This window comes from Podarcis vaucheri, assembly GCF_965113315.1.
Source record: "Podarcis vaucheri genome assembly, chromosome: 7".
Classification (NCBI taxonomy): Eukaryota; Metazoa; Chordata; class Lepidosauria; order Squamata; family Lacertidae; genus Podarcis; species Podarcis vaucheri.
Window position 1 is genome coordinate 63,325,445 of NC_138765.1, and position 13,077 is coordinate 63,338,521.

The 13,077-nt window shown below is 47.8% G+C and overlaps 1 protein-coding gene across 2 annotated transcripts in view; it reads left to right on the forward strand.

Annotated features, from left to right (window-relative positions):
- Positions 1-11,882: 11,882 nt before the first annotated feature.
- The window catches only part of VSTM2B (V-set and transmembrane domain containing 2B), a 38,622-nt gene continuing 37,427 nt past the window's right edge, over positions 11,883-13,077 (forward strand). The window contains exon 1 of one of the 2 annotated variants that reach the window (XM_082233015.1): positions 11,883-12,310. The gene's annotated coding sequence lies outside the window, so the exon portion shown is untranslated. Of the gene's footprint in view, positions 12,311-12,417; positions 12,635-13,077 lie in introns of those variants that run through there. The other variant, XM_082233014.1, reaches the window with a different exon arrangement.

A 13,077-nucleotide genomic window follows, 5' to 3' on the forward strand; every position in this document is an offset into this window, starting at 1 on the left:
GAGCAATGGATCCAAACTACAAGAAAGAAGATTCCACCTAAACATTAGGAAGAACTTCCTGACAGTAAGAGCTGTTCGACAGTGGAATTTGCTGCCAAGGAGTGTGGTGGAGTCTCCTTCTTTGGAGGTCTTTAAGCAGAGGCTTGACAACCATATGTCAGGAGTGCTCTGATGGTGTTTCCTGCTTGGCAGGGGGTTGGACTTGATGGCCCTTGTGGTCTCTTCCAACTCTATGATTCTATGATTCTATGATTCTATGAACACAGGTATATGCAGCTTCCCATACGGGGATTAAGCCTGCAAACTTGGCATTATCAGCACCATGTTCTAACCAACTGAGCTATCTGGGCTGAGTAGTTCAGACTAGTTCAGAGACATCAAGGGCCTGGAAACCAAGCCTTATGAGGAACAATTGAGGGAGCTGGATTTGTTTAGCCTGGAGAAGAAATGACTGAAATGAGATATGATAGCCATTTTAAAATACCTAAAGGGCTGTCCCGTGAAAGATGGAGGAATCTTGTTTTCTGCTGTTCTGGAGGGCGGGACCCAATGGAGTCAAACAACAAGAAAGGGGATTCCAACTAAACATTAGAAAGAACTTTCTGACGGTAAGAGCTATTCAATAGTAGAACAGACAATCTTGGCAGTGGTGGACTCTCCTTCATTAGATATTTTTAAACAGAGGCTGGATAGCCACCTGCCAGGGAATCTTTAGCTGTGCTTCCTGCAGTGCAGGGGGTCGAACTGGATTGCCCTCAGTCCCTTCCAGCGCCACAATTCTATGATTCTACAATCCTTCTCAGTCCACAGAGACGTCCCCTTCTATTGCCTGCAAACAGCAGTGAGAGGAAGAATGAGGGATGGGGAGGGGAGTGTATATTAAAAACAACGGTGACCCTTTTGAACTTCCTGCATTGATGACCTTTTACCAGCTTCTTATGGGAATACAAATACCCCCATCACACTGGTTTGGGCTTGATTGGAATTGAAATCCCCCAGAAGGGTGGGGAAAGATGGTGATGCAATAAAACCTCCCAATTTCATGTTAAACCACTGACATTTTAGAAAGAGAACTAAACTGACACTTGCCAGTCTATTGTTGTGAGCTACACTGAAGCAGAAACTCCTTGGTGAAGGTCGCAGTGCAGGCAGCAAAGATGGGTCTTTTAGCAACGCCTGGCATGATCTTTTTTTCTGTCCAAGGGCCACATTGCTTCATGAACAAACTCCCAGAGACCAGAATGCCAGCAGTGGGCGGGGCGGGACCAGAGGAAAAAGTGGGCAGAGCAACAGACATGAATCTTACCTGGGGACAGTGGTCTGCATTCCAATCACACACAAGTCAAAGGTTTCTACATGTGCACACGCACCTCTCTCCATCCAGGTAAGCAAGAGACATGAACATGTATTCAAAGATAGCACTCAATAAGAAAATCATTGAACATAGACTCATAGAGGTGGGATGGATTTGGATGCCCCCCCCCCGCCACTTAATAGATCCAAATGGTTTCCAGAGAGTGGTAGGGGGTCCTTTATCCCATGTTGATGGCCTTTCAGCCGATTCCCTGGTGGCCCGCTGGAATGTGGAGTTAACCAGGGCTATTGACTGTTTTGCTCCGAAGTGTCCTCTCCAATTGCATGGAGCCTGGACAGCCTCGTGGTTTTCCATGGATCTGAGGGCAATGAAACAATCGCTGAAACGGCTAAAGTGCCAGTGGTGGATAACTCATTCTGAAGCTGACCGGACACGGGTTAGAGTTCAGTGTCGAGCCTACCAAGTGGCAGTAGTGACGGCGAAGAAGACTTTCTTCACCACATCTATTACATCTGCAGAAAACAGCAACAGGAGACTCTTTCAGGTGGTTTGCAATTTAGCGGAACCACCTACTCCATCGGGGCCCAGTACAGGCCACATGATCTCCTGCAATGATTTTGCAAAGTTTTTTGCAGATAAAGTCGCTCAGATTCGGGAAGAGGTAGACTCCACTGTGGGAGCAGGGCCGGGGCGGGAGAGTGCTAGAGTCCTGTCTAGTCAGGTTGCGTGGGATCAGTTCCAATCTATTACCACCGAGGATGTGGACAGGCTGCTTGGACAAGTGAAACCAATCACCTGTCTCCTTGATCCTTGCCCATCCTGGCTTATAAAAGCTAGCCAGGAAGGGCTGGGCGATGGGCTTCGCAGGGTGGTGAATGCTTCTCTCTGTGAGGGAGCCTTCCCAGACCCACTGAAAGAGGCGGTTATCAGCCTTGCAGGGTTGCTGTGTGGTTTGAGAGGATGGGGAGAACCACATACACCACTTTGAGCTCCTTGGAGAAAAGGTTCGGGGTATAAATGCAATAATTCAATAAATTGGTAGATTTGCTTTTAAATGCAAACTGAATTGCATTTCTTCCCAGTCTCTAGCAGGTGCCATTTTGCCTTTTGCCTCAGGCAGCGGAATGCCTTGAGCTAACTTCCCAGTTTTCACATGCACCCTGGAATTTTTCTCTGCTCTAACTTGCAAAGGCAAAGGTTTTGGTCTGAAAACTTCCAGTTCAGTCAAGTTCATAACCGAAAGCATGCCTTAATCTGCCGGTGCTTGTTAATCTGCCTGCTGACTCTTGCTTGACCGCAGTAACTCCCCTCCTTTTAAACCTGACAGAGCCAGCCTGTTGGCCACAAACCTGCACCTCAGCATTTTCTTGCTTGACAGCCAGGCTCTGATATTTATGGAGATGCTCTCAAGTAGCTGCGTTCCCCCTGTTACTCCATGCTTGAAGGGTTATTTTTGCATAGCTGCTAGTCAATACATTCCCCTCTGGTGATATAGTAAGTATAAAGAAGCAAATAACTACAGACGAGTGCCTATAATAACTTGGGTAATGACAATATCTTTGGCTAAAACAAAACAAAAAACCCACCTCTAGCCTGGAGCGTATTGCTTAACTGCTGCTGTTAAGCAAAGAAGAAGAAGGATTTCCACAGTGCTAAGATCAGACCCACATTTCTAATTAAATTGCTGAGAACAGGAAGGGATGAACTTGATGGGACGTGGGGCATGGAACAGAATGGGCTGGCGACAACAGGCTAAAATACAAAACAAAACTCTGTCCAAGAGAGAGGCGGTGGAGGGGATTTTATTTTATGGAGCATCCAGAGAAGGTGAAAGTTGGAAGATCCAAGACAGATGAAAGGAAGTAATCCTTCACACGGCACATCGTTAAACTATGGAACTCACTCCCACAGGAGGCATCAATGGCCACCAACCTGGGAGGCTGTAAAAGAGGATCAGATGAATTCATGGAGGAGAGGGCAATCACCAATGAGTTGCCGTGATGGCTATGCTTTGTCTCCATGGTTGAAGGTGGTATCCTTCTGAACACAAGTTGTGGGAGAGTGCTCTTGTGTTTGGGTCCTACTCCAGACAGACCTAGAATCAGCTGGAAGGAACCCTAACCCCCTGCAGTGCAGGCATATGCAACTGTCCCTTATGGGAATCGAACCTGTGACCTTGGCGTTATCAGCACCACGCTCTAACCAACAGAGCTATCCATACTTGTGGGTTTCCCACAGGCATCTGGCAAGCCACTGTGAGAACAGAATACTGGACTAGACAGGCAGATCCAGCAGACTCTTCTTACGCATGCTCTTACTTGTGCTCACAATTTTATCAGGGTGGTTATACGTATATACAATTACACTTTCAATGACATTTGTGCCTACAAAACAGGCATCCTACTTCATTTGGAATAGGTGTGCATCCCATGCATTGCAAGGAATGCATAGCATAATCTATGTATTTTCCTCCTCACCTCCTACAGCTTCCACCCGAAGCCACAACCAGGACATGAACACCATAGGAGCCAACTCCTAGGGGTTGAGGGGGCTTTGGCCCCCACAATAAAATATTTGAGGGGGCTGGGCCCCCGCAAAATTGATGGGTATTCCCATTCAAATGGTGTGTGTGAACTGTGACATGTGATCAGTTATGCAGGGTGGGGCTTACCTGGGCCCCCACAATATTTTATTCAAGTTGGCATCCCTGATGAGTACAATAGGCTTCTCTCACTCTTGTTCCCCAGTGACTGACGTTCAGAGGCAAAACTACCCCTCATCCTAGAGATAGCATATACCCATTATGACTTCTTATTTATTTAATGGGGAACCTATGGCCCTCCAGATGTTGTTGGATTACAACTCCCATCTGCCTCAGCCAGCAAGGCCAATGGTCAGGGATGATGGGAGTTGTAGTCCAGATTATTATCATCTTTATCATCATTATTTATTGAATTTATATACCGCCCTATACCCAGAGGTCTCAGGGCAATTCACAGAACAAAATATAAAACCACAAAATATATAATCAAAATAAAAACAACAACCCAGTAACACCCCCCAATGCATGTGACAGGCCATAATTTCCCCTTCCCAGGTTTAACAGACATGTTCTGTTTTTCTGTATGTCACCCAAAGTGGTTTATAAACTCTCTGTGTGTGTGTCTCAGTGCACATAAGAGAAATCAAATATTTAAGCCATTGTAAAGAACAGTCCTAAGGGGCAAACACAGCAATGGCCTCAGAGCATATGGCTGCCTTCCTTGTAAGATTCTCAAAATAACAACAACAACAACAACAACAACAACAACAACAACAGGGTTGGGACATTCTGTTTTGCTATTGAGGCAGAATGGGAAGTGCTGCTTTGCCCATTGCCACCATGTGTCCTGACACTGGTGGAGAAACACCACCACTACTGGTGCCAATTTGGGGCACACTAGCACCAATTTCAGGAAAGGACAGGGCAGGCAGGGCACCCAGGAAGCTTGGGAAGCTTCTGCCGCCTGTAGCAGTGACCTCATCCTGCCTAATGGCTGGGCCGGTTCTGTAAAGGGCCATAATTTATTCTGAGAGCAGAATTTATATTTGCTGTTGCCCGGGTTAAAATTTATTTACTTAACACTCTGCTTAGCGGGTATCACACAGCAATTGCTCTCTCGGAGACACAAAAACATAATTGAATTCACTTTAACACCACTAGTGCACATCCGTCAACTTTTCTGCACAACAGTGCAATCAGAGAAAAATCACAAATCATAGCAAGCATTAATTAATCCAGGAAAGCTGAAAAGAAAGAAAAGAAAAACCCATCAGGTGAGCAGTCCCATTAAAGACACATCAAAAAGCTAGATATTAGGGGCATGTAATTAAGAATAGACAAAAGGTCTTGACGCTAGGTGACAATGGGTAGTATGCGCTCTAACAGACGACACTGTTGTTACTGCTCTCCAAAAAAGTCCTGGAGCTGTGCTCCCCTGCGCCTCTAGCTCCAAGGAACCTCAGGTTACCACTCTTGCAGCCATACCAGAGCTTCTGGGCCATCTCTGGTGGTTGTTAGATTAATGTTACCAGACATCCCTGTTTCCCAGGGACAGTCCCCAGATTTACAAATCAGTCCCCTGACAAAATCCATTGAAGTTGAAAAGTGTCCCTGGATTCATTGAAAAAAATCTGGTAACCTTATGTTAGATTAGGGCATGGGTAGGCAAACTAAGGCCCAAGGGCCAGATCCGGCCCAATCACCTTCTCAATCTGGCCCGCAGATGGTCCAGGAATCAGCATGGTTTACATGAGTAGAATGTGCCCTTTTATTTAAAATGCATCTCCCGGTTATTTGTGGGGCATATGAATTCGTTCATTTTTTTTCTTCAAAATATAGTCCGCCCCACACAAGGTCTGAGGGACAGTGGACTGGCCCGCTGCTGAAAAAGTTTGCTGACCCCTGGATTAGGGTCATTGAAGCCCAGCTACCTCCATCCAAGTAGGCTTGGGGTATCAGCACCCCACAGAGAACTCTTATGCCTCTGATGACAAAGATGGGTCATTGAGCACGCCTAATTACAAACCTGATTCTTTGGGACAGGTGTGTGAAAGCTTTGGACCTCCAGATGTGGCTCCCATCATGCTCCCCGGTGCTGATCAGAGTTGTAGACCAGCAAAATCTGGAGTTGCAAATGGACCCGCAGCCCTGTTTTTTTTGGGGGGGGGAGCACAAGGCTCTCCAGAACAGGTTGAAAGCCCACTCTCCCGAACAGATGAGCCACCCGCTCTCAACACTTCCATCTGGGTCTGGACTGAGTTTCCGTGTGTTGGCCCTCATCCAGCCCGTTACTGCAGCCAGGCACTGTTGCAATGGAACATATGGAGAGCATTTGTTGATCCGACACAAGGCGTAAAGCAGGATTGAGGAGAAAGAATGCACCGCGCGCGCGCACCGTCTCTGCATTACCCCCTTTTGATTCATTCACAATTTGTGGCACTTATTGCCGACTATAAACTCGGAGGTGAAGACGTTTTCCTTTTCCCTCCCCTTCTCCCAGAAAAGCATCAGAACTGCAGACTTAAGCAAGTGGTGTTTTAAGCCGACTGCAGCAACATAATATACAAACTACACAGCCTAAGAACATGTAGCGGAGCGAGGGGCGGGGGGGGAGAGAGAGAGAGAGAGAGAGAGAGAGAGAGAGAGAGAGAGAGAGAGAGAGAGAGAAATCCCTAACATGGAATCTTTACAGTGTGTGAAAATATTCTTTTGTCTCTCCCTCGGCCAATCTCCTTGCAAAAGCGTCTTTTGCCCCATCTCGGTGGCTGGGAGGATCTTAGTTAAAGAAACATCACTAACTCCCGTTGGAGCCCGTTGGGGTCCACTGCACTTTATGAAAAGCACAGGGAATCACATAATGAACAACACAAGCAGCAACCGGCAGCATCCCTCCCGCGCTTTCATTTACCTGCCCCAAGGCCAGTGAAATATAAGCTCCGTGCAAGGACGTGCTCAGGGTACCAATGGCTGAGATGCCGAACGTGACATGATGGGGCATAGGGGAACTGCCAGAGGAAAAGCCATCAAGGGCCCGCTCCCTCCGTGCGGAGCAGCCATCCATTGCTGGAGTTAATGAAAACTCCCACGCAGATCCGGCTCCGTCGCATCGTGTGCGCGACTGGTCCTTGTTGGCAGTTCCCCCGGGGGGCCAAGCCAGAGGCAGTTCCCCACGTGCAGCTTGCCAGCTGGGTTCTGAGGCCCTGACTTGGTTGCGTGCACTGGGCAGGGGCTGTAAAAGCACCCGAGATCTTTGCTGCCTCTTCTGAATTGCAGCCTGGCAGTTCCTTTCAGGAGAAAGTGAAGGGGGGGTGACGTGTCAGCCGGCTGAACCTGTGTTGTGCACCTCCTGTGAACACCCCCCCACACACACACACACACATGAGCATTGATTTGTGAAAGCTAGGGGGCAACTATACAGGAGGATCAAGTCTTAAGGTCGCAGGGTTTGGAACTTTTTTTAGCTTAGGACAGGTTGGTTGGCATCCATCTGTCTCTGGAGAAAATGGAAGAGTGTGTCTTTGAGGGTGAAGTCAAACTGTTGGAAGGTTACAGCATCTGTTGTGGAGAGTGATATGGGAGAGACATGTTTTGTTGCAGCTGGAGCAGATGAAGGCATCCGTTATGCTGGTGATGATGCACCATGGCGTCTCCTCTCTCTGCACTCTTCAGAACAGTCCTTCCTCCTCTGGCCACTGCTGTGGATACAGGACTGTGTCTCCAGGCACTGTGATCATCTGCAAGGGATTCCCACCTGGCGGGGTTGCTGTTGCCAGCCTTCATGTCACGTGTGCAGACATCATTGTGACACAAAGTTGGTCTTCCAATGGGCCTAGTGCCTGAAGCTTATTCCCTGCAGAACACCTTGGGGTGTTCTCAAAACAGGGAGAGGCAAAATATGCTTTCCAGGTGTTTTGGATTATTATCATCTTCATCATTAGCATCTATACCCCACCTTTTCTCCAAAGAGCTCAAGCTGGCATGCAAGGTTCTCTTCTTCCCCTTTCTTTTTTCTCCACAACAACCCTGCGAAGTAGGTCAGAGGTTACATGGACCATGGGCCTGATCCACTTTTGAAGCCACCCAGGTTGGTGGCCATCACTGCCTCCTGTGGGAGTGAGTTCCACAGTTTAACAATGTGCTGCATGTAGACATGTTTTTCTTTCTCTCTCAGACAAAAGTACTCTTTCATACAGCATAAGGGGTGCCCAAAGAGGGCCATTTGATGAAGTGAACATGAGTGAGGGCTGACCGAAGTTCTTCAGCTTTTTTTTAGGATTGTTGTTGAGCTTTTTTTACAATTTTACCCCAGAGTTGTTGAGCTTTATTAGGATTGAAGTTGATGAGGTTTTTTTAGGATTTTACCCCAGTACATATACTACCACAGGGGCCGTGTTAAATTGACCAGCAGGCTGGATTAGGCCCCTGAAATGGACTTTGGACATGCCTGGGCCATAAACTATGGAATTCACTGCTACAGGGGGATCCCACAAATTCATGGAGAATAAGTTATCTGTTGCTAATAGTTCAGTGATGGTCATGTTGCCTCCAGAGGCAAAGGCAGTATGCCTCTGGATATTAGTTGCTGGAGGTCAGATAAAAGACAGCCCCGTCGTGCTCATACCCTCCTTGTGAGTCTCCCATATGCATCCGGTTGGCCACTGTGAGCAGCGAATGCTGGACTAGATGCGTCAAGGGATCTAAATCCAGCAGGGTGTTTCTTATGCTCTTATGTTCACAATGTTAAGAGGCAAAGCACGTTTTGCACGCAGAAGGTCCCAAGATTAATCCTCAGCATCTCCAATTTAAAGAGGATCTCAGGTACCAGAGCTGGAAAGCAATCCAGAGGCCAACTTCTCTAATAAAACAAAACAAAATAGTAAAACAAACTCAGCAAGTACACAGGCTGCAGGTTTTAGTTGTTTGTTTATTTGTTTGTTTGTTTGTTTGTTTCAGAATTTATAAACTCTCAAGCAGTGTACACAAAACTAAAAAAAACCAACAAGAGTTTAAAACTGCAGAAATAAAGTAGAAAACCTTTGGGAAGGTTTTCAAGAAAAGAAATTAAAAGGTGGATAATAAGACTCCGAAAACCTAGAAATCTTGGGTTACGTTCAATGTAAGTTCTACTCATTGAGTAGACCCACTGAAATAAATGGACATTACTCACTTAGGTCCATTAATGTAAATGGGTCTACTCTGAGTAGAACTTAGTTGGATGCTGCCTGCTGTCTTCTTGTCCTCCCGCATCACAATCTGGTGTGGCATGTCTAAGACAAGCAACCACAAGCTGTCAGCCTAAAGTGGCTGAAGTCTACAGGACTATTATTATTATTAGCATTTATTTACCGCTTGGTCATTAGCATTTCTAAGCCGTGTGCATAAAAAATAAACTATGCAGAAAACGAAGTAATCAAAATTCATCATAAAACCATTGGAAACCCAAACACTGCCTTAAAATGAGAAGAAATTATTGGCCGTGTACCTGAAGTTCAGCTAGGAAGACAGCCTGTCCAAAACTCAGTACGGTGGTACCTCGGGTTAAGTACAGTACTTAATTTGTTCTGGAGGTCCGTTCTTAACCTGAAACTGTTCTTAACCTGAAGCACCACTTTAGCTAATGGGGCCTCCTGCTGCCGCCGCGCCGCTGGAGCACGGTTTCTGTTCTCATCCTGAAGCAAAGTTCTTAACCAGAGGTACTATTTCTGGGTTAGCGGAGTCTGTAACCTGAGGCGTCTGTAACCCAAGGTACAGAGAGGGTTCCACAGGTTTCTATGGCTATGCTGTTGTAAGGCTCCGTTTATGAGGGGTGGTCAGCAAAATGTCATCGGGATCTGCACCCCCATCATATTTTTGCCCTCCCCCCAAATTAGCGTTTATGGTCAGGGTGAGCAGCAGGCAGGTGCCATACATCAGCCACTGCATCAGGTGGCTGTGAGCCAACTGCCTTTTAAATTACCCATCATGCCCCAACAACAGGATCTCTCTGGGACTCCAGGTGAGACTTTAAACCAGGGATAAGCAAACTTTTTCAGCAGGGGGCCGGTCCACTATTCCCCCTCAGACCTTGTGGGGGGCTGGACTATATTTTGGAAGAAAAGAATGAACGAATTCCTATGCCCCACAAATAGCCCAGAGATGCATTTTAAATAAAAGGGCACATTCTACTCATTTAAAAACATGCTGATTCCCGCACCGTCTGCCGGCCGGATTTAGAAGGCGATTGGCCCGGATCCAGCCCCTGGGCCTTAGTTTGCCTACCCATGCTTTAAACAGCAGGTGGATTGGCAGGCCTATTGGCCACAGCCATAAACATGCAGCTAGGAGTGCCCAGAATTGGTCCAGTGAACACACCAAGGGAGCCTGGGCTCCAGCAGGTACCCAGGGGGTGATGGGTTCTGCAGCTGTGATCCCTGCATAGCAGGGGCTTGGACTGAATGACCATTCCAACTCTACAATAGTAATTCTGATAGCACTGCCATTGATTGCTGCTTCTTTAGAAGCAGGGATTGGATGTGAAATTATGTGAAGATTTCCAAATGCCATTATCAGTGTTTAGAATGATTCTTCTACTGATGGTGACTGTGACCTATTTGTATGCGTGTACAACTGAGTTTTTGCTTTGCTGCATTGTGTTGTATGCATATGTTTATTTATTTGCTTATTTGTTTCTTTCTTTGTTTATTCTAAGTGTTGGTGCCTTGCTCTTCAGTGGAAAAGTCTCCCAGGATGGCTTACATAGAAGACAATCTCTGCCCGCAGGCTTCCAATCTAAAAAATAAAAATAAAATAAAAAGACACACAAGGGAAAGGGGACATGGAGGGAAGAGGAAAATCAAAATCAAAACTCAGGCACTGATTTATAAACAGTTGTTCCTTCTGACCAGCTGGCACGCAGACATGCCTGATGTTGTTCATGTTTTTGGTTTATTGTTTATGGTCTGTAGACCAAATAAACTGAGACTGACTGATCAGTAGATAGACAGATAGATAGAAGATAGATCTGCATACATCCGAACCACAATTTGGACCCAAACACACTCAAACTGTTGCACAACATATTTAACGCACAACAGAATTTACCATAAAATAAAATGTCACCAGTTAATCATCAATCAAAATGATATAAGACTGTGAAATAACATCATGGAGGAAGGAAGCCTTCACATACTTGAGGATTAAAAAGTGCTGTCACCAGCCCTACATTTCTTGTACTTAAGGACTAGAAACCTGAACAGACCATGAGAAATTATGTTTTGCTTTAAAACAGCTTATCTCAGTAAATGTGCTCTCACGTGATGAAACAAACTGGCCCCCACCCCCGCAATATTTCTCATTGTTCAGGTTTCTAGTCCCTAAATGTATGGAATGCAGGAACTAGAAACCTGAGCAGACAATGTGAAATGCAGTACTAAACAACTTCCAATACAAATCCCTGCTTATTTTTCATTCGTGGAGATCCGGGTTGCGGGGGGGGGGGGAATGTGAGGGGTGCACAGAAGGGGGAAAGCGCATTTTGGGGGAGGGGCGAGCTTCACCTGTTGGAATTCCGAGAGCAATCCCGTCAAGGCATCTCGCCTTCTCCCTCCCCGTCCTGAAGACCCTTTCTTCTCGGAAGCCCTCCTCGTTTCGAAGCGGTTAGTTTCCGTAGGAATCCGCGCCGCTCAGCCAAGCGCAACCCCCATCCCGAGCTGAGGATGCAGCGCCTTCCCTCCGAGGAACCGGCCATGTGGGCGGTGGGGGGGGGTGAACTATTGGGGGGAGACCTGCCAGGACTCCCCCACATCCCTCCAACAGGCACCACCCCTATCCGGAATCGAGGCAGGAGGAGGGAAGCATAAAGCTTGTGTTTCTGACACACAGACCCCCGCTCCCTTTACAGAGGATGGGCACCGCACGCTCTAACCGCAACACACACACACAGCGGCCCACCCCCAATCCCAAACCGGAAATCGAACTCGCTCTGAATCAACTAGTCTGTCCCCAGCTCCCCCTCCCCCTCTGGTCCCCTCCCCCGCCACCACATCTGCCCCTGCATCCAGTCCAGGCACCTGCCGGCTCTCGCGCGCCCCATCGCTCTCGCGCGCCCCTCCCTTTCGACATCACTTCTTCACGGTCTCCATTGCGGACTTTTAGCCGGGAGGGGGCTTTCCCCCCCCCCATCACTGTCTATTTGCAAGGGACGCCTCTCCCCCCCCCCCCACCATTTTTCTCTCTAAGGACTCTGGCTGGCGTGTTGCTTTTTTTAAGGGAGGGAGCTCATCATCTCCCTAGATTTTATTTCCTTTTAAATCCGAACGCCTCTCCTCCTTTTCGACCAGCGCCGGTCTTCTTCCTTTTCTTCTTCTTCTTCTTCTTCTTCTTCTTCTTCTTCTTCTTCTTCTTCTTCCTCCTCCTCCTCCTCCTCCTCCTCCTCCTCCTCCTCCTCCTCAGAAAGGCTGGACAGAAGAACCAAGGTAAGATATTTGGGAAAGTGAGACTTCCAGACCGGGGGCTGTGGTGGCTTCCGAGTGGGCTGTGTGTGTGCGCGCAGTCAGAATCGTTTTGCGGCTGGGGGGGGGGGAGAGGGCGAGAGAGAAGGACTGTTTCCACGCCCTGTGGACGCCGCCGGAATGTTAAACGCGGTGCGTGTGCGAGTGTGTGTGTGGGATTCGAATCCAGCTCTTGGCTCGGGGACAGCAGCGTCTCACTTCCTGGGCACTTGGAAGCCCAGCTGCGCGTTTGCGGGGAAGTGGGGACCAGCTGGAGACGGCGCCAGCCTCTGTCTGTCTGTTTAGGATGTGAGTAAATTTCCCTTAAGAAGAAGAAAAACTCGATGGGAAGGGAACTAGTTTCGGGAAACGATGTGGAGGCGGCTTTCTCCCTCCCTCCCACCCTCCCTCCCCCCAATCTCTGCCACCCCCTCCACCCCCTCTCTCTCTCTTTCTGCCACCCATTCTCTGTCTCTCTCGCTCTACCATCCCCTTCTCTCACCCCGCCCCAGTCCCCCAGTTTGGGAAATATCGGTCGCGATGAACGAGGGGAATTGCACTTTGGGGGACTTAAGTCTGTCATAGAAGGCGTTCTTCCTCTCCCAGACGCGCAAGCAAACGCCTTCAAAGCAGATAGCAATTGACAACGTGCCTCCTCTGCTTGGGCGACTTGCTCCGTCCTCTGCCTGTCTGCGTGTGTGCAGCTTTAAAATCCAACCATTTGATCTCAGGGAAACACAACTTAATTTTTC